Source organism: Podarcis muralis, chromosome 5, assembly GCF_964188315.1.
Source record: "Podarcis muralis chromosome 5, rPodMur119.hap1.1, whole genome shotgun sequence".
Lineage (NCBI taxonomy): Eukaryota > Metazoa > Chordata > Lepidosauria > Squamata > Lacertidae > Podarcis > Podarcis muralis.
In genome coordinates, this window is record NC_135659.1 from 91,984,455 (window position 1) to 91,991,807 (window position 7,353).

A 7,353-nucleotide genomic window follows, 5' to 3' on the forward strand; every position below is an offset into this window, starting at 1 on the left:
TTCCTTTGGATTGCCGAAACACAACTGCATGCATAGCCAGGACACAATTATATGCGGTAACATGGATAAGGCAGATTTTTTTGAGTGCGTGTGTGCGGAGATAAGAACAAATAAATAAACGAGTGCAGGATCCAAATGTAGGATAGTTCATTCGCCCCCCTCTTTATCTCGCTTCTCTTACAAAAAGCATGGCCAGATAAAGGACCGTAATTACCCTAGCATTATTTTCCAGCGCAAGGCCAGAAGTACTCCGAGAGCTGGGTATTAATAATTCGCAGCTGGGCTGAATCCAAAGGTTGAGGGGAGGGGGAGGGGAGAGTAGATTTAGGAGGGTTGAGCTGTCCAGGTAAGTTTTCTTCCAGGACCCTGCGACAGACAGAGCGGCGCCCTTTAGACGCCCCACGCCTAATCCATCCCCTCCCCACACGTTTCGCTTTTGATTTGTGGACCTTTCGCCCTAACAAAGACACGTGGCGTCCTTAGCAGGGGTTGAGAATAGGAATCGGTGGCTTTCCACTAAATCCGGGGCTGTTTGTCGGCGGCGGGGAGGGGCCGAATCAAAGGGAAAACAGGCCTGGCATTAGGAAGAGACCTGGGTTCGAATCCTGTCTTTTTCATGGACCCGGAGAACCCGGGACCTTGCGCGCATCACTCCTTCCCAAATGCCCCTCTCTGCCCGCAAAATGGAAACAATTTCAGAGATTGAGTCTCTCAATCCCGAATCTGTTTTTAACAGGGCTGAGCAGGCATGCCAACTTTAATAAAATATTGAGGGGGTGGGTGGCCCCGCAAATCGATCACATGACGAGGTGCACGCACACCATTTAAATGGCAATGTCCGTTAATTTGGGGAGCGGCCCCCTCAAATATTTTATGGGGGGTGGCAAAGACCCCTCGGCCCCTAGAAGTTGGTTCCTATGGGGCTGAGCGACTAAAACTGTGGCTCCCAAACTTTGCCCCCCCCCCACAACTTGGTTCCAGTGCCTTTTACCCTGCCCTATAAAAAGCATTTTTCAAAACAGTAAGAATTAATTTCACATTGATTCAGACTCCAGTTTAAAGTTATTTAGTTTGATTAGTTCAAGAAAACTCATGCACTTGATCCAATGATTCCAGCTTTTCAAAATCTGATGGTCATTTACATGGACATAGTCAAGGGACTGCAAAAAGATCAAATCTATCCATTCTGAAGGAAATCAGCCCTGAGTGCTCACTGGAAGGACAGATCGTGAAGCTGAGGCTCCAGTACTTTGGCTACCTCATGAGAAGAGAAGACTCCCTGGAAAGGACCCTGATGTTGGGAAAGATTGAAGACACAAGGAGAAGGGGACGACAGAGGACAAGATGGTTGGACAGTGTTCTCGAAGTTACCAGCATGAGTTTGACCAAACTGCGGGAGGCAGTGGAAGACAAGAGTGGCTGGCGTGCTCTGGTCCAGGGGTTCACGAAGAGTCGGACACGACTAAACAACAACAAAAGTGGGGGGGCAGCTCCCCCCCTAGATCAATCAAAATCAATACAAATCTAAGGTTCTGTCCCCCTATCAACAATCATTTACACCTCCAGTGACACCCTGCCACACTCTGCGCTTAAGAAGCATAGTCTGTGATAATTCTTACTATGTGTACATATTTATAACATTCGAATGCCTCCTTCCTACAAAGAGCTGAGTCTCCGTCTCCGCTTTATCCTCGCGCCAATCCTGTAAGGCTAAGAGACATCAGCTGGCCTAAGGTTGCCTAAGCTTTGCGTCTGAGTGGGGATTTTGCAGCTAAGTCCCCTGCTGTAATGGCAATGCACTAACCACTATACCTGACCCGGGTGGCACTGTGGTCTAAACCACAGAGCCTAGGGCTTGCCGATCAGGAGGTCGGTGGTTCAAATCCCCGTGATGGGATGAGCTCCTGTTGCTCTGTCCCTGCTCCTGCCAACTTAGCAGTTCGAAAGCAGGTCAAAGTGCAAGTAGATAAATAGGTACCGCTCCAGCGGGAAGGTAATTGGCGCTTTGTGCGCTGCTCTGGTTTGCCAGAAGCAGCTTAGTCATGGTGGCCACATGACCTGGAAGCTGTACCCCGGGTCCCTTGGCCAATAAAGCGAGATGAGCGCTGCAACCCCAGAGTCATCCACGACTGGACCTAACGGTCAGGGATCCCCTTTACCACTATACCGGACTGTACTTGTGCAGGGGCATATTGACCCAGAAGTAATCCCCACTGCATTCAGGGGTTCTTACTCCTAAGTAAGTAGGTATAGCATTGTGGGCGTATGGTGTTCAACACAGTGCCTGCTGAAAGTGTTGGGATACAACTCAACTTGCACTGGAAGCTGATGCGTCTGCCTGGGAGAAGGGAGAGAGAAAAAGACCCAAGTTCCCTACCTTGTCCTTTCTGAAGAAGAAGAAAAAGAGTTTGGATTTGATATCCCACCTTTCACTCCCTTTAAGGAGTCTCAAAGCGGCTATCATTCTCCTTTCCCTTCCTCCCCCACAACAAGCACTCTGTGAGGTGAGTGGGGCTGAGAAACTTCAAAGAAGTGTGGCTGGTCCAAGGTCACCCAGCAGCTGCATGTGGAGGAGCGGAGACGCGAACCCGGTTCCCCAGATTAGGAGACTACCGCTCTTAACCACTACACCACACTGGCTCTCACTGAGTTCTCTTCTGAACTCACCTGTGCTGTTCATTTCCTCAGGTGCTAGCCTTATGCACTCTCAGAGTTGTTAACCTCATTTCCTAACTCCTTTTTCAGCCTCACCTTGGGAGAAGAGACATATTTGTGCGTGTCTCCTGCTGCGATGCCAGAGCACGCATGACTCGAAGCATCCCCAACTAAGTTAGACAGAACTAGGAATTCCCCCCCATTCCTCCCACCCCATTTTGCAATTAGTTTTTTTTAAAAAAAATTAACTTACAATTAGTTTCTTGATTCAGGAAGCCCCAGCAAGGGGCTTGATTGATTCAGGGGGCTCTCTCGCCCCCACTCTCTAATTTTTAATTACAGTACTGTGCCATTTAAATGGGATTGCTTTGGTGTATATTTTAATAAGGAGTGATTCCATTTTTATGTTGCAACGGGATGGATTTTATTTGGCATTCATTTTAATTGTGTATTTTAATTAATGCACGTGTGATTTGTTTTTACACTTTTGAACTGCTGAGAAGCCTATTCTGCACTCGGTAGGATATGAAGAAATAAATAAGTAAATAACATTAGTAAATCAAATTTCCATTCCTCCGCGATCTTACTATGCCAAAGCGACTTATTCTCTAACCCCCCCTTTCCTTCTGCGATATGGTAATAATCATGCTGACCTATAGTGGAGCATTTACCCTGTTTAAGAACCAGCAAGTATTTATTTTAAGCCTTACTCCGCATTTCTTGGACCGTGCACAGTCCCAAATAGAAGCCGACCCCTCAGATTATTCTTCTTTTATTTCATTGAGGAGGGTTGCCTCGAGAGAACTTCCACCCTCCCCTCAAAGCGCCAGGAGTTCTGCCTGTGAATTTCCCCTTAAAAGCTGCTCTACGGCTTCTACTGGTGGAGAGCTGGGGTCCCATCATCTCAGCCCCAGCCAGCATACCCAATGGTCAGGGAGGATGGGAGCTGGGAGTTCAGCAGCGCCTGGAAAACTACAGGTTTCCTGTCCCTCTGCTCCGACCTTCTCCTCCACGTAGTCTGAAAACCAAGGCAGTCAGCCCAAGAGGATTCCTTCTACCTGCATTGCATTGCATTGTATTGCATTTGCAGATGTGGTCGCGCTGCTGCATGGCTTTTCCCTCCCAAGAAGGGGACCTTTCACAACCACCTTTCTGTATATCTCTCTGACAGGGGTGCCCACTTGAATAAAATATTTGGGGGGGTGTGTGTTTCCAGGTAAGCCCCACCCCGCACAATTGATCGCATGACAACGGTGCGTGCACGCCATTTGAGTGGCAATGCTTATCAGCTTGGAGGGGGTAGCCCCCTCAAATATTTTATTGGGGGTGGAGGCCCCTCGGCTCCTAGGAGTTGGCTCCTATGCTCTCTGATGCTTCGGCCGTCGAAGATTCACGGGGTGGCGACTTTCCATTTCTATTCCTTGGAGTCTCACTCCATTGAAATGGAAGCGATGCGCAGCGGAGTCGCCTCTAATGAAATATAACATACATTCAGCATCAGGTCTTTTCCTGTGATCCTCACCAGAAACACCTGACTGTCCGTCGTTGGAAACAGAAAACTGGGTTAGACGAAACTTCGGTATTTGAGCTAGCAGTACTTCTCATAGGTTCCCAGTATTACATACACTGTTTATATATATTTGCAAATGATAATACTTTATAAAAAGGCTAGAAATTGTCCATTCTCCCTCAAATAACTGGAACTTCCAGGAAACCGTCGCGCTGTTCCTTTCCAGAGCTCGGGGCAAGAGAAAGTCGGCATTTGCGTCTGAAAAACGGCCGTTTCGGTCCATCCTACTTATTTCACATGGAAAAGATTTAAGGGTGTTTTCCCCACGTCTCAGGACGTGCGTTGCCCGACTCGGAAGTAAGCTCCCTTTTCTTTAATGAGGCTTGCTCACAATTGAATGTGGAGCAGGATCTCAGTCTTAAAAGTACTTCATTTTGGCTGGGTCTTGTCCCGCCTTTATCCCGCTTAATTAAACCTGGCTAAAGTAAGTTTCAAATCTGGCTGCCAAAACCTGCGCACAGAGCTTCGCTAAAACTGGAAATCCAGTTTCATAGCTGAAAAATCATGCAGGACCTCAAAGAGCAAATTCAAAATGAAGATCTTTGATATCTCCTGATTTTTCCCCGGATTGTTATGCTCTTAGGTAGTTCGGGATTCTGGAAACTTAAGTGACCATTTTCTGCCCGTCTTAATTACTCCCTTGTCATGGTAGAATGATGTGTATTGGATATGTGCAGAATGTCTGTGAATTATGAGCCATCTTCGAACATCAGGCGAGTGTTCCGTATGCAACTCATGGACATATATCGTCTATTTTAGAGTATGCCACTAGAATAGCTTAATGCAGTTTAAAGTGATTTTTAGATCTAGATTTTAAAGATGCACGCCATCTTTAAAATAAATACTATACACCCATTAGTACCAAGACTTTTTGTGTCAGCTACATCTGTACTCTTACACGGCGATGTGTTTCCCATCTGGGTAGCATTATTAACTTGACAACGTATGCAAAATATAAAACGCTTATTAAAAAACACACACACACACAATCATTTTATGTTTATATGATTCCGTGCAGATTTATTTTTTTTTTTTAAAATGGGCTGCGTGCGCGCTCGTGTGATTTACTAGCAATTTCCAGAGGGCAATACATCTCTTAGTAATTGCCGTGCCACAAAGCTCATTTTTATGTGTTCGTTGCAGCCTCTCTGGAAAACGTAAAAAATAGTTTTCTATTGTTCGTAGATTCCCACTGACAAGTTAAGGTGATCGGGAACGCTCTGCGTTAACCGTTCAGATCAAATCAATAATTATTTACAGCTTTCAGCAACGGATAAATAACGTTTAATATTTGTTTAGTGCTAAAAGGGATCGAAGCGCAGCATTTAGCCGAAGTCGAGTTAGTAACTCAATTCTTCATTAGGTTTTTAAATTAGGCTTTAATGAACTGTATTCATTAAAGACGGGGTGTCAGTCGATTTTATATATCGATGAGGCGATTTGTCTGCCATATATGTCTGTCCAATAGATGTCTGTCCATCAATTTGCGCAAGAGATCTAAAAACTAGCGTTTTCTTAGAAACCCTTTTTTCCCTGGAGTTGTCCAGTCTACTATAGTCAGTGAATACCGGCTCCAATGCAAGCCGAGATCCATCGAGTAAACCGATCACTCCCTACTCCCCCGGTGCTAATAAAATACAATAATAAAAAATAATAAATATATCGATGAAACGCCTTGAGATTTGTTTTCTTCAAAGGCACACATGATCTCTCAAATGATTAAAAACACGCAGGAAGCGCTCTGCGGGACGTGAGCACAGCTGCCCAGCTCTTCAGGCGCAACCCCAGACTACTGGGATTTACTTTTGAGTAATAAGCTTTTTTGGCACCAACTCATGCACTTTGTTCAGAAGATCGACTTCGGGGGACAAATTGCGAATGACACTTACTGGAACTGGGGAGGAATTATTCTAGGGAAAATAAAATCTCTCGATATGCGGACAGCGAAGGACTTAGGGCCCCGCGATCACAGGCTGTATGGACACTATACATTGAAAGCACTTTATTTGCCTCAAGCAGTTCTGGGACTTATAGTTTGGAAAGGGTGCTGGGAATTATAGCTCTGTGGGCGGGAAAACTACAGCTCCCAAGATTCCTTGAGGGAAATAATATGCTTTAAATGTATGCATAGGCACCAACCACATATTTCGGCTTAGCCTGTTTGGGGATCGGGCTGATAATCAGGTTAACCTAGGAACGTCTTTTCTTCCAAGTAAGATGTACTACGAGCAGGCAAACCGTTTTGGAGGGCGCTGCTGAATTATTTCTTGCCTCTTCCCTTGCTTGCATAACCGACCCCGCCCCACCCCGAAATGGAACCTGGTTAAAGCGACTAACTTTGATTAAAAACCGCAGGCCACTTAAAACTTGGCGAGCCCCTTAAATCACGGAAGTCGCAGTTGCTTATTTTATGTTTTTCAGCTGTTAGCTCAACGGGAAGCAAATTCAGCGGGTCTCGTTTCGCGGTGAAATTGACTTAAGACCGTAGCCTTGCAAAAGCCCTGAAACTGCCAAGACGACTGCAATGCTGCGAAATTAACATTTAGGATCCCAGAGTGCGTGTTCTATATAGCGCACACCTGACGATCGAAAAACGTCAGTTTCATAACCTGATGGTGGATCAGTTCAGGAAGCAAACCTTTCTCTCGAAAGCCCAGAGAAGATTCAAATCCACACACACACACACACACACACACACACACGCCTCTCTACCTGTCCAGAGTAGTTTTTCTCTAGGCGTTTTGGGTCCCGATTCCAAGCGCCTCTTGCAAGGAACAAGCGAGGAGGCGCTTCCGCCAGGCGCGCAGCAACAGAAAAAAGAGAGAAGACTGCTGGGGGATGGGGAGAAAGACATGCATCTTATTTGGAAAGTAGGAGAGATTATTTTGGAAGGTGGAAGGCAGTAAAAGATCGGAGAAGAGAGACCTAGACAGAGGGATCGAGAGAGGGAGCCCGAAGGGAGTGGGAAGGCAGAGATGTTATGCGAAGTGAAAAGGAACAGCCTCGCGGGCTGGTTGGAAGGAAAGGAAGATAAGAAGGGTCGGCGGGGAGGAGGCCGAAGAGGTATCTCGGGAAGCCGGAGAAACCCGTCTCTGGAAAGGGTTAAACAAACAGATCGCCCTGCAGGG

General features: G+C 46.3%; 1 protein-coding gene across 1 annotated transcript in view; it reads right to left on the reverse strand.

Annotated features, from left to right (window-relative positions):
• The window catches only part of GATA5 (GATA binding protein 5), a 53,932-nt gene extending 46,854 nt beyond the window's left edge, over window positions 1-7,078 (reverse strand). The window contains exon 1 of the mRNA XM_028735397.2: window positions 6,938-7,078. The gene's annotated coding sequence lies outside the window, so the exon portion shown is untranslated. The remainder of the gene's footprint in view (window positions 1-6,937) is intronic.
• Window positions 7,079-7,353: the final 275 nt, after the last annotated feature.